The sequence below is a fragment of the Erigeron canadensis genome, chromosome 9 (genome assembly GCF_010389155.1).
Source record: "Erigeron canadensis isolate Cc75 chromosome 9, C_canadensis_v1, whole genome shotgun sequence".
In the NCBI taxonomy this organism is placed as follows: Eukaryota; Viridiplantae; Streptophyta; class Magnoliopsida; order Asterales; family Asteraceae; genus Erigeron; species Erigeron canadensis.
Genome location: NC_057769.1, coordinates 12,602,246 through 12,614,690, shown reverse-complemented (window position 1 = coordinate 12,614,690; position 12,445 = coordinate 12,602,246). Strand labels below are relative to the sequence as shown.

General features: G+C 37.9%; 1 long non-coding RNA gene across 1 annotated transcript in view; it reads left to right on the top strand.

Moving 5' to 3' along the window:
- The window catches only part of LOC122583839, a 28,617-nt gene extending 16,372 nt beyond the window's left edge, over window positions 1-12,245 (top strand). Inside the window, exon 2 of the long non-coding RNA XR_006321328.1 lies at window positions 11,976-12,245. This is a non-coding gene — a long non-coding RNA (uncharacterized LOC122583839). The remainder of the gene's footprint in view (window positions 1-11,975) is intronic.
- The last annotated feature ends 200 nt before the right edge of the window (window positions 12,246-12,445 follow it).

The window sequence follows — 12,445 nt, the reverse complement described above, 5'->3', positions numbered from 1 at the left end:
TTGTAAATGACTTAAATGCTATTGACATAATTAAAAATGATGATGTACTTAAAAAGAAAATTTCTAGATTCATTATATTTAACATGGAATATTTATGTTGCTAGTTTCAAGTTGAGTCCAGTGTACAAAGAACTAGATTTGTTAGGTCTCTATGGGTTGCTTCACAACTATGAATACACTGAAGCTGAAAAGTTGATTGCCATGGGTGATGCTATGGGAAACTCTATCTCTGCACTTGTTGCATCTTTAACTGAGCATCTCAGCTCACCGTGTGATGAATCTGAGTCAATTTGTGATTGATGTTGTTGAAACTGATAAACCATGTTAATCTGAAACTGAATATGATTCAAGTGATGAAACTAAAAATTTAGCTAATGAGGTTGCCATGTTGGCTGAGAGATTGAAAAGAAGGAATTTTTCAAAATTTAAAGGAAATGGAAAAGGAACCTTTAAAAATGACAAACCCAAAAAGCCTTTGGATATGTCAAAAGTAACTTGTTACAAATGAGGTAAAACTAATCATTTGGCTAATGATTGTAAATCTAAACCCACTCAACAAGCTGATAACTCTAAATCTAAAAGTGGTGCAAAATACTCAAAACGCAAGCTATAGTATAAGAAAATAAAAGCACAAGTGGCCAAGCTTTGTGAAAAGAGTCTTGTTGCAAAAGATTGGGCTGAGAGTGCAACTTCATCTAAAGATGAGACTTATGAAGATGCTCAATGCTTCATAGTCACAGAGTAGTCATCCAAGTGTCAAGAAATCAAGGAAAGATGCTTGATAGCCAAAGATGCTACTGAAAAGCTTCTTGATGGCATGACCAAGCTGAGAGAAGAAATCAGTCAGCTCACTCTGCTTTCACTGTTCAATAGGTATCCCCTTTTCCTTTCTCTTTCTAATGAAGAAAAACTTGCTAAACTGAACAAACTTGGTGATGAAGTTCTTTTACAAAGACATTTAAATAATTAACATAAAATGTAGATTGTGTCTTTATGAAATGAAATTTCAGTACAAACTCTGTCTATTGAAAAACTTCAGTGAGAAATCAAAGTTTTAAAAAGAGTAAATGTTTCTCTTTTACAAGAAGCTAAGGAATCTAATGAAAAGTATTTGAAAATCAAGCACATAACTGAGTCTAGGTGTATTGGTTCTAAAAGAACTGCTAAGTGTGTCAATGAGCAAGTACCTTAACAAATTCAGGCCACATTTGATGGTGACTATGACAAAGCTATTGCCATAAGTGAAGTATGTGCAATGGAGCTTTGTTATCAGCCATACCTCCTACAGTTATTCACACCAAAAGGATTCTTAAAAAGTAGTCTAAAAATCCTGGTCTTGGTTTTGTTTATGGTGGTAATCTAAAATCCTAGTTTGATGGTGTCACTACTATTGAGTCTACCCCTACCAAGTCTGAGGTCAGTCTGGATTCTTCTTGGCTGACTGATTCTCCATTAGAATCTAGTAGTGAACCTAAGACCAAGGAAAACTTTCCTAAGCTAACTAATCTCACTCAGGAGGAGCAACAGACTCAATGCTATGATGACAAAATTGACCATTAGGAGCCTGGAAAAAAGGATTAAATTATGCAAAAACAAATATATACATAAAAAAGAGAAGAGAAAGACAGAGTGTTTTTTTCAGAAAATCCGTACACATACCCGCACCCCCCTGCTTCAGTGGATCGCTTCGCCTTTTTACGGGAAGAAGAATTGTTGGGCCTTTTTGAAGAAGTCTTCTTCCTACTTGTAAGGCGACCAACCACAGTACCCTGATTGTCAATAGGCTGCTCACAATTCTCCCCACTGGTGGGGCAGTCAGACACATCAATAACAGGATGACCAGTCGGGTCATCCCCGTGTAAAATAGCCTCCAAACCAGCACGATCTGTGGCCTGCGCATCAGAACCCCCGACAGAAGTCTCTGAACCTGCAGCCGCAATAGATGGAGGAGCCTTGATGACAAGCTGAGTGAGAAATGATTGTCTGTTGATCATCTGTTTGAACGCCATTCTACAAGAAACAAAGGATGGAAATATAAAAAGGCGACAATGAAGGGGAAAAATGAAACCCTAGTGAGATCAACATCAGGACAGGACAAAAAAAGGGGGGGGGAGGAAGAAGAACTACTACTTAGTGATGTCATCATCTCTATTTTAATATGAAAAGGGGCAGAGCACAGTGATGAATGATTCAACAATGAGGCAACACAATGGAATTGCTATAACTAGCAAATAAAGTTGTGTGCATAACAGAGAAACCTGGATCTAAAGGCCATCATCGGTCAAAGATCATGGTAGCGTTTCAAGTTATCAGACTCAACACGTAACCCTACTAGCAACAAAAAGAGAAATCCGAGAAGAATCACATACCTTTTCAAAAAAAGGCGATATCCGAAGAAGGCAGACGGCGGATAAAATTGGTAAGAAAGATATCACCCGAAGAAGGTAAAATATTTTTTATTTTGACTATAATATCTAACAGATATATATATCGAGAGTATTTCAGCCAAAAGCCGCTAAACAAATCTCAACCATTGATAAGTATGGGATAAGCATATCACAATTTTCGGTCTGATTTAGCATACGTTGTTTCTGAAGGACTACCGTAAGGATGACCTGGGGACCGACTATTATTTTTTGAAGTCTAATGCGATACTCTACAGATAGACTCTCCCAGCAGACTAGGAGGCTTGATGATATACCATATACGGAGCTTTACCTCCGTACTGAAGACTGGATACGAAGGACCCTTCATAAGCAGCAAAGGTACTAATACATTGTACCAAGGAGACCTATCCGTAGTCGAAGCTACAATGTATACCTCCGTAATATCGGAGCTCCCAAGATATTCACGAACATACATGCAACCTCCCCATAAGGAATAAAATCAAATAACTCCTATAAGCTATGACGCGATCTAAGAGTCCAAGATATACCTTCCTTGCTTAGAATATATCACGAAAGAGGAAGAGATTTACCCTAAATCTTTATCTTCCTCTCCAAGGCTTTACCCTCTATATAAAGAGGAGATACCATGCGACATAGAACATTCATTCGCCACCATTCAACATACTAAAACCCTTATAACACATATTTGATCTACGAATTCATAAATAAATCCTAAGTCACACGAATAGGCTTAGGAACAAGCAATAGGTGTAAAGCGGTCTTCGATCTTCTGACCGGAAGGGAATCGCCAACAAAACACTCCAAACCCACTCACACCTCCAGTTGAGTCATAGTGCGATTATTTGATCAAACAGATGGTCTTCATGTTATTAAGTGTTTGACTGCCCTACCAGTGGGGAGAATTGCGATCAACCTGTTGATGAACAAGGCCCTATTGCTGGCCGCCTTAGGAGAAGAAAGAAAACTTCTACAAAGAGGCCTGGTGTGTCTTCGTCCAAGAAGAAGGTGAAACGATCCGATGATGTAGAGGATAGTTCCCGTATGTATTTAGATGTCCGTTCTTCAGATCTCTATTTTTTCCTTTTTTTTTGTCTTCTCACATGTGTGTTTTTGCAGAATTTAACCCTTTTCTCCAAGCTCCAGATGGTCAATCTTGTCATCACAGCATTGGGTCTGTTGCTCCTTCTGAATGGAATTCAAAGTTGATGGGCATGGATTTGGCAAAGCTCTCCGAATTGTTCAATCAGTCTTCTTTTTGTGTTTCCATAATTGGGAATGTATTGGATTCGAAGTTGCGCGATCTTAAGCAGATTGACTGGCTCAAAGCAGAGAAGTTGTCGCTGGAGTTTAAGATGTCTGAGTTGGAAGTTAAGTTGGGTAGTTTGACTGCAGAGCTTCAATCTGTTCGTGACAACAGTTGGGCTAAAGGGGATGTTGGGGCATAATCGTTCTGCTTGTGGATCTGAAGGAGGGGTATAAGCGACTTGTTGTTGATGTGATTCCTGATGCTTGCAAGTCTTTTTTGAACGTACCTGAAGTTGGTAAGAGGATCTCGGATTTGTGTAATGCTAGTAGGGTGGATGCTGAGTCAGAGTTGATCCGTGTTCTTGCTGCGAAAGGTCGCATAACCCTTAATGGTTCCGAGCTTGTGAAAGATACTGCGGGTCCTTTGAACAAAGCCATGAGTGAGCTGGAAGATATGCACTCTTTATACCTTCGCGCTCTTTCATTAGATCCTGATGCTTCCCCTACCCAACTGATGCGAATTCCTAATGCATAGATTTTCTCACTGTTTGGAACTTGTTTACTGGCTTCTTTTAACATTCGTGGTTGCTACTTTGTTAAATATTGTTTCCGCTTCCTGCTATTGTGAATCCTCCTTTTTACTTTGTGATGGTTTCAACGTATGATATCTGGAGTTACCCTATAAGGGTATTAGGTTTCAAAGGTTCACGCATTTGATATCTTCGAATAACCCATTAGTAGAATTTCTCGTTATTGTCTTATGGCAGTCGCCTTGTGACGTTATTGTCTTATGGCAGTCGCCTTATGACGTGGTTGTCTCATGATGGTCGCCTTATGACGCAGATGTATTATGGCAGTCGTCTTATGACGTGGTGTTTTGCTTTATGGAAGTTGTTAGTGCATGTTTTTCGGTGACAAAAGCATTCTAGATGTGATACATATATTTTCATATATATCCAAGTCTTGTAATTTATCTTGTAGTTACCGGTTGTCTATAATATTACCTTGGCATATATTGTTGATCATATTGGGATCCATTTATGTTTATGTGTTTGTTTATTATTTGTATTTTGCAGGTTCTAGACATAACATGTAAAGAGTCATTAAGTTAATATTGTTTCTGCGTTTAACAACTGTTGAAATATTAACTTAATGTACTTCCAAAGGGAAGTTAAGATAATTGTGTTTCTGCGTATTTACATTAGGAGAAACAATATCTTAAATATATACTTCCAATGTAATATTGACGACGTTGTTGCTACGTATTTACAGCAGTAGGAGAACGTTTTCATAGCTAATGTTGTTTCTGCATATATTTACAGCAGTAGAAACATTGGCTGAGTTAATGTCGGTTCTGCGTCTTGACAACAGTAAAAACATTAACTCAGAGTGTAATTTCGGTTCTGCGTCTTGACAGCAGTAAAGACATTAACTCAAATATTCCTAAGTGTTATTTGAGTGTTCTCAGGAACAAGCAATTAGTTGCTTGTGGAGAGAACACTCAAAAGGTCATTTGAGGGTTCTTAGGAACGAGCAAAAGTTTGCTTGTGGAAAGAACACTCAAATGGTCATTTGAGAGTTTATGAGGAACAAGCAAATGTTTGCTTGTGCATAAGAACTCTCAAATGGTTTAAGAGTTTCTGTGGAAACAAGCAAAAGTATGCTTGTACACAAGAACTCTCAAACAAGACCAATACCCTAATGGGATTGACATGAGAACACTCAAATCCAATGGATTTGAAAGTTTTTGTCACTTGCCTATAAATAGAGGGTGTGTGTATGCGTGTTCCAATAAGAGTGTAGAGAGAGAGACGAGCAAAACCTAGAGAGAGAAAACCAGGAACACGCACGGTTTGATCATGTGGGTTCTCGACTCACATACGAACCGCAAACACACACTCGGTTTGGACGCCTTGTAGACTTAGGTTACCACGTTGGTTGGTAAAGTTTGTCCAGAGAGTCATTTCACTATATAACCAAATACGGGTGTTTATATTCACGCAAAAGATATATATATACATATTGTGATATATATATCATAAAAGGTAGATATAGTAACCGTGAGTTATCTCGAGGAACTCCGCACCTCGACATATCTTTAAGTCAATCTCGGTTCAGTATGACCCAGGGGACTTACAACTGATATCAGAGCCATAGGTTATTAACAACCTTGGTTCGAGATCGATCACCATTTGGATATCCCGCTTTTGCGTGTTCTTAGGTAGAGAAGAGTTTTCGGATGCGTTTTGGAATAAAGGTTCAAACTTGACTCCAAAATAAGACATATCTCATTCCTAAGATCATTTTCTCAAGTTTTCGTTGATCAAGGAACAATATCAGGTTCGGGATCTAAGAAATTGCGAGAAAATTGGTGTTTGCATGTATTATGTCCCAAATTGTCTCAATATACCAAAGTATTATGAGCACAGAACAGTTGTAGGGAGGGTGAATACAACTTTTGCTTAATCTTTACCAACTTTTTAACAAAAACGTTTATAGACTCAGATTACATATATTAAACAAGTAAAGACAGTGAATCAACAAAACAGTAAAGCTAACATTCTTGCACTCAGATTGTAATTTTCAAATGTAACTCTTTGTTAAGAAATAATCTATACAAAGAATTACAGGGTTGTTGCGGAAACAAGGTAGCCTACAGATATCTAAACAACCCTTTGAAATGACAAATTACAATCAAGAAGTTTCTACTCAAAAGGATCAGCCCAAGCTGATCATGAACAGACTAAGTTGTGTGTAAGAGCAGAGAAACTTATATGAAGAATGATTCTAAGGAATGCCACACATATGCAATCAAGGAATGAGGCTTTTATAGGCGAAAGCCCTTATTCTCTTGGTATCCAATTAAGCCACATATTCTTCTTTTGTTAGACGATCAAGGAATATAAGATCGTGCCTTTCATGGTACTTGTGGTCCCCCATGTACAACTGCACATTCTTCATCGTCCAATAAGAGTATGGACACGCATATGTAAATCCAAATACCAACCTGGATCCTAGGATTCTTCCTAGTCACGTCATTTTTCCTTATCTTAAATCCAGGTGGTTATCTTCACTTGATTGTAAGACACATATTGGCCATTTATCAAAGCACAAATCTGTCAAAGTGTTCCCAAGCTGACTGCTAATCCCAAGTTCCACTAGCAGTTTAGTCTTCTATCTTCAATCCTCCTCTTCAACAATTACAGAGTATGAAGCATGATCTGGGTCAGTTACAGATCGCAAGTTGTGTCAGCTCAATCTGACCCAGATCAGATTACAAGAACTAAAAGATTTCTAAGTGTTTATACATCATATTTGTCATCATTAAATTTTCAATTATCACTGGGACTCAACAATCTCCCCCTATTTGATGATGACAAAACCCAACACACTTTCTAACTATCAGCTTACAAAGAATAAAGTAAAATACAACTAACAATTTGTGACCCTTTGAATCTTTTGCGCTCTTTTCAATCTGATATGAACTGTACACAAGAAAAGGCTGAAATTTTGTACAGATGCTTTGCATATATTGAGAAATAAGAAGTTTTTTACAAACATAAAGAGTTATTCCTTAATCATTTCTACAGCTTCTTGTTTCACTTCATATGATGGGGCAACTCTAACATCCAACTTTCTATCTAGACCTTCATCAATAAAGAACTGCTCATACCCATTACCTTTTTCACTAAAAGAAGCACAAAATCTGTACAAGGTATATAGGTGCATATGAGGTACCCGTTTTAGTTCAGCATTCCTTTGAAATACCAATTTCCCCCTTGCATTCATAAAATACATTCCATGCTCAGGTTCAGTGATGAACAACCCACTTCTTGCATTTGTAACACCAGCAGGTAGAGACAGATCAAGATGACTGAGAATCTTGTCAAGAGCTTCAGGAGATAATTGAGCAAGTAGTTCTGAAGGGTTCAAGTTTTTAAGAAAATCTGTGTGGTCACCTTCAGGACCATCAATTTTTCTATGGCTTTTTTTCTTCTTCTTGTCATAAAACGTCTGCTTTTGTGCGTGAGAAATCCCCCAGCCGATCCCTTCCCTCTCCAAAGCAAAGTTCCCTCCAAGATTTCATTGTTCGTGCCATATTGATTAAGTTTTGTTAAGATCTTGAATCCCCTAAGTCATCCACAGGTAATATAGGTAATATTCTCTTTGAAATCTGATCTTATGAGTCATAGATGAGTATTCAATCCAGGCCATAAGGTTTGGGCTGGGTTATTTGATTAAACGTTTACCGAATTCATGTTATTCGGGTGTTTGAATGATTGATTCGTGTTGTAAAGGATTAAAGGATTGATTGATGGATTAAAGTTATTAAAAGTGTTGTCAAAGGGGTCAATTTTATGTCCCCAAGTCGATTTAAAGAGTTAAAGTCGTTTAGGGTTTGATTGGGTATTGTTCAAGAATGAAAAAAGGGGTTTTTTCCCGTCCAGCAGCAGGTGTGACGCACCCATGTGGGAGGTGCGGCGCACTGAGTTGTCCGGAAGGGAGGTGCTGTGTTCTGTTGCGGCACCTAGTGTATTTTTGCTAAGTTTTGTCATTCGATTCTTAGATCATTCGTGCTTCATTATAGGTAGGCGGGAGCACTTAACAAGCACTATAATCAGTTCATAACAGGTTCATAAGTTGTACCAAGGTAAGATAACATCTTTTGTCCCCTAGTGGTACAACAAAACACGTTTTTCATAAGTAAAAACCTTCCAAACATTTATGTATGAATAAAAGTAAAGTAAAGGGAAAGGTAAGTTCCCACTCTATGGAATGATGATATGCTTATGAAATGTGAATATGATATGATGCCATGTTTATGTTATGTGATCATGATACGATGTTATGCTTAAGCTAAATGATAATGATATAATGTTATGCTTTTGATATGTGAACGTATAATGGTGACATGTTTATGATATGATTATATGTGTGGCTTTATCACCTAGTCACTAGTCCTTTGATTAGGATTGCCATGTTCATGTGCACGTTAAGGGCCCTAAAGTAAAGATGATATGTGATTAACTTAGGTGAAAGTGTAGCCTACGTTAATATAAAGTAACGATAAAAGTGATTAGTTTAGGTGAATGTCTAGCCTAAACTAATGTAATAAAGAAGTCTCGAGCATATTTAAAGTTGTGTTAAGCTTAACCTGTGCTAGTTGTAAAGCTAGTACGTATGTGGTCACTTGAGTTGCTCCTTGTAGCATAGTTATTTTTGTTTATTCCGGGTGGAGTAACTAACCACCAATGCGTAAAGGCATAAACGGTTCATTCAGTTGGTAATGACTTTGTCTTTCCTTAACGATACCGATGGACCCCTTATTGGTTACCCATCATGTCGGGTGTGAGGACTCCCTGTATGGTCTATTACCGCCTACACACAACCCCACATCCCTATGTAACTGGCATAAGACACTTAGCCTACGTCTAGGGAAAGAAACAAATTAAAGATACGAAGTAAAGAAAATTGCGTAAGAAAGTTAGGCACACTTAGGATTATGACGTTGTAGATGCAGATTCATTGTGACAATCGCAACATAGATTTGATTATCGTTTATGTTTTAAGAACTATTTTTGTAATCATTTAAATAAGAACTTGTGTTGATATTTAATGATTATAGTTGAACTTCAACATTATATCTGTTTGTATTTTGTATTGTGTTTGTGTGTTATATATTGTTTTACAGGTACTAGAACATAGAACCAAGGTTTATAAGTGTCCTAGAATACTTAAACGATGGTTGGATATTGTGTACGAGCCAAACGAAGTCAAACAAAGCACTAAGGGGTCGAACCTCGTGCTGACGTCAGCACGAGGGAGATCGATTGGTTACTTAATCGGGCTTAATACTTAATTAAGGCCGAAGCCCACATGAACCAAAACACTTCTAGTATAAATACAAGACCTAATCTACGGAATTAGAGATCTTGGTAAATCTTTTGGAATAGACACGAATCGTGTGACCTGCTACACGAACCACAAGCCTTGTGCATCTCCTTGGGTTGATTAGTTACTCATTAATCTGCAAAAGGCAATAGCAATCTAGTTATCTCAAGAGGATTCCGCACTCTTGACATAACGAATCACGTCTTATTACGATCTGCGCAACCGTAGGACCCTACTAGTGGTATCAGAGCCCTAAGGTTGATTACCAGAAGGTTTAAGATCATTTGATTTGCTATTGATTGCAAAAACCTTTCGAATTTCGTTTTTTAATTCGTGCTTCGTGCAACCTCGTGCTTTCGTCAGCACGAGGTGATCTTCTTGATTCGTGCTTACGTCACCCAGTGTTCTTCGTGTTCACTTCGTGTCAAGTCAATACGAATAGCTCTTCGTGGTGACAAGTGTACTTCGTGTCCACTTCGTGCCACGTCAACACGAACTACCCTTCGTGACTAAGGTCGTGACGAGTGTATTTCGTGTACTTCGTGCCACACGAACTACTTGTTATTTCGTTTTATTTGATTTCAATGGGAAGGTGATGTTGTCAATGGCGGCAACAGCTCGGGCCAAGGTGATGTTGTCAATGGGAAGATTACGCTGGAGAAAGTCAACTATGTGAAACAGTTAGCACATAATTTATTAAGTGTTTCTCAGATTTGTGACAAGGGAAACAATGTCCATTTTACTGAGAAAGAAGTACTTATATTGAAACCAGGATATGTTATTCCTGAAGACTGGATCCTGCTAAAAGCTCTGATGTGACTAATTTATACCCATTACCCATATCGTTATTGGCCATTTTACTATATGTTTTAAGTCGTTTTTGTATGCATTTGGCGCGTTTATGGTGTTTGTTAGTGTTTACAGGCTCTAAACAGGATATGCGTTCATTTGGTACATTTTCGGATGATTATTGGCTTGGAAGTGCAATATGATGTTGAGAGTTGAATTGAGTGGAAGAGACGGCAAAGTTTGACGAGTAATCGAGATCGAAAGAAGTGGCTCTGTACAAGTGTTCACTTCGTCGTAGTAGGGATGCACAAGCCCACTGCGCCGTAGCCCAGATCCACGGAATTTAGTGGGATTTGCCCTACTGCGCCGCAGTGGGGATGGCAACAGAAGGACTGCGCCGCAGTGGTGGTCACACAAGCCACTATGCCGCAGTCATCCGAAGTCAAAGTCAAATAATACCTCACTGCGCCGCAGTAGGTGCACGGGAGAATCAGACTTGCCTTGTTTTTGCATCAGATTTTGGAGGAGTATAAATAGAAAACCCTAGGTCGAAAATTGGCTATCAAAAATCTTTCTAGGAGCTGTTCTACAAGGGTTCTTCTTCCTCCAATCAAGATTATTTCTTAGGCGGATTCGTTGAAGATTCACGGGCACCAATCTAGATCGTATCTACTTATTGTCTTGCATTTTATTTTCTTCAAACGATTGGTACATCATGTTTTTCTATTTTATTTATTATTGTGAATTGATCATGAGTGGCTAAACGTATAATCATCCACCTTGATGAAACTAGACGGATAATGTGATTGCAATATTTTTAATTCAAAAGGGTTTGTTTAATTATCGTTGTTCTGTGATCTTGATGATGTTAACTCTTTTCATTAATTAATTTTGATATTGGTTGCATATGATTCTTCGTTGGTGGTACCAGTTGAATGTGTATGTGATTTTAAAACGGTTACTTGTCTATAAGTAATTATCACTAGTTCATGGTATGATAGTGAATATCATTTTAAGAAAAGATTACTTTTGTCAACGTGATTGATATCGGTTGGTGGTACCACACTATTGTCACATAGGTTCAATTGATAATTTGATAGTCAATAAAATTGATTGTTAGAAGAATTGTCTTAGTTTTGGTGGTACCGACTGACGTCAGCATGAGGGAGATCGATTGGTTGCTTAATCGGGCTTAATACTTAATTAAGGCCGAAGCCCACACGAATCAAAACACTTCTAGTATAAATACAAGACCTAATCTACATAATTAGAGATCTTGGTGAATCTTTTGGAATAGACACGAATTAAGGTTAATTGTTCCTTCGTGTGACCTCCTACACGAACCACAAGCCTTGTGCATCTCCTTGGGTTGATTAATTACTCATTAATCAGCAAAAGGCAATAGCAATCTAGTTATCTCAAGAGGATTCCGCACTCTTGACATAACGAATCACGTCTTATTATGATCCGCGCAACCGTAGGACCCTACAGATGTTCCTAATGTGTTATGCTATATGATGCTCATGTGATAATAACATATAACGATGATATGATTTTGTTAATATATCTAATCGACAAATGTTTTCAAATATGTTATTCTTACTTAGCTAACACTTGCTCTTTGAAATGTTGTGCCATCAGATTAGGTGAGTTTGGAGCTAGAGAAAGGATAGCTTGGTGAGGATGGGTAGAGACATTAAAGACGATAGCATTTATGTTCCTGATGCTTAAACTATCCTTAGCCTGTTGTTTGGCTACTTCATTAACGATATTATGATTAAATACTATGTAATAATGCTTGGCATTTATGTTGGTGCCAAGACTTGGATTTTCTTTTATTATTTCGATGATCTAGTAACACTAAATGTTTTCAAATGTTTCATCTGGTTACGGATGGGCAGATTTATATGAGATCCTTTTCTGCTATTATTAAACGCCATTAGGCGAAAGTTTTTAAAAATCCAGGTTTTTAAACGAAGGGTGTTACAAGTTGGTATCAGAGTAATGGTTTAAGTGAACCAAAATTCGATCAAGACCTTAGGATTTTGGACTTAAACCATATGAGAAATGGCAGGCTTAAGTAGTGATGCTTTAGCTTTATGATGAAATGT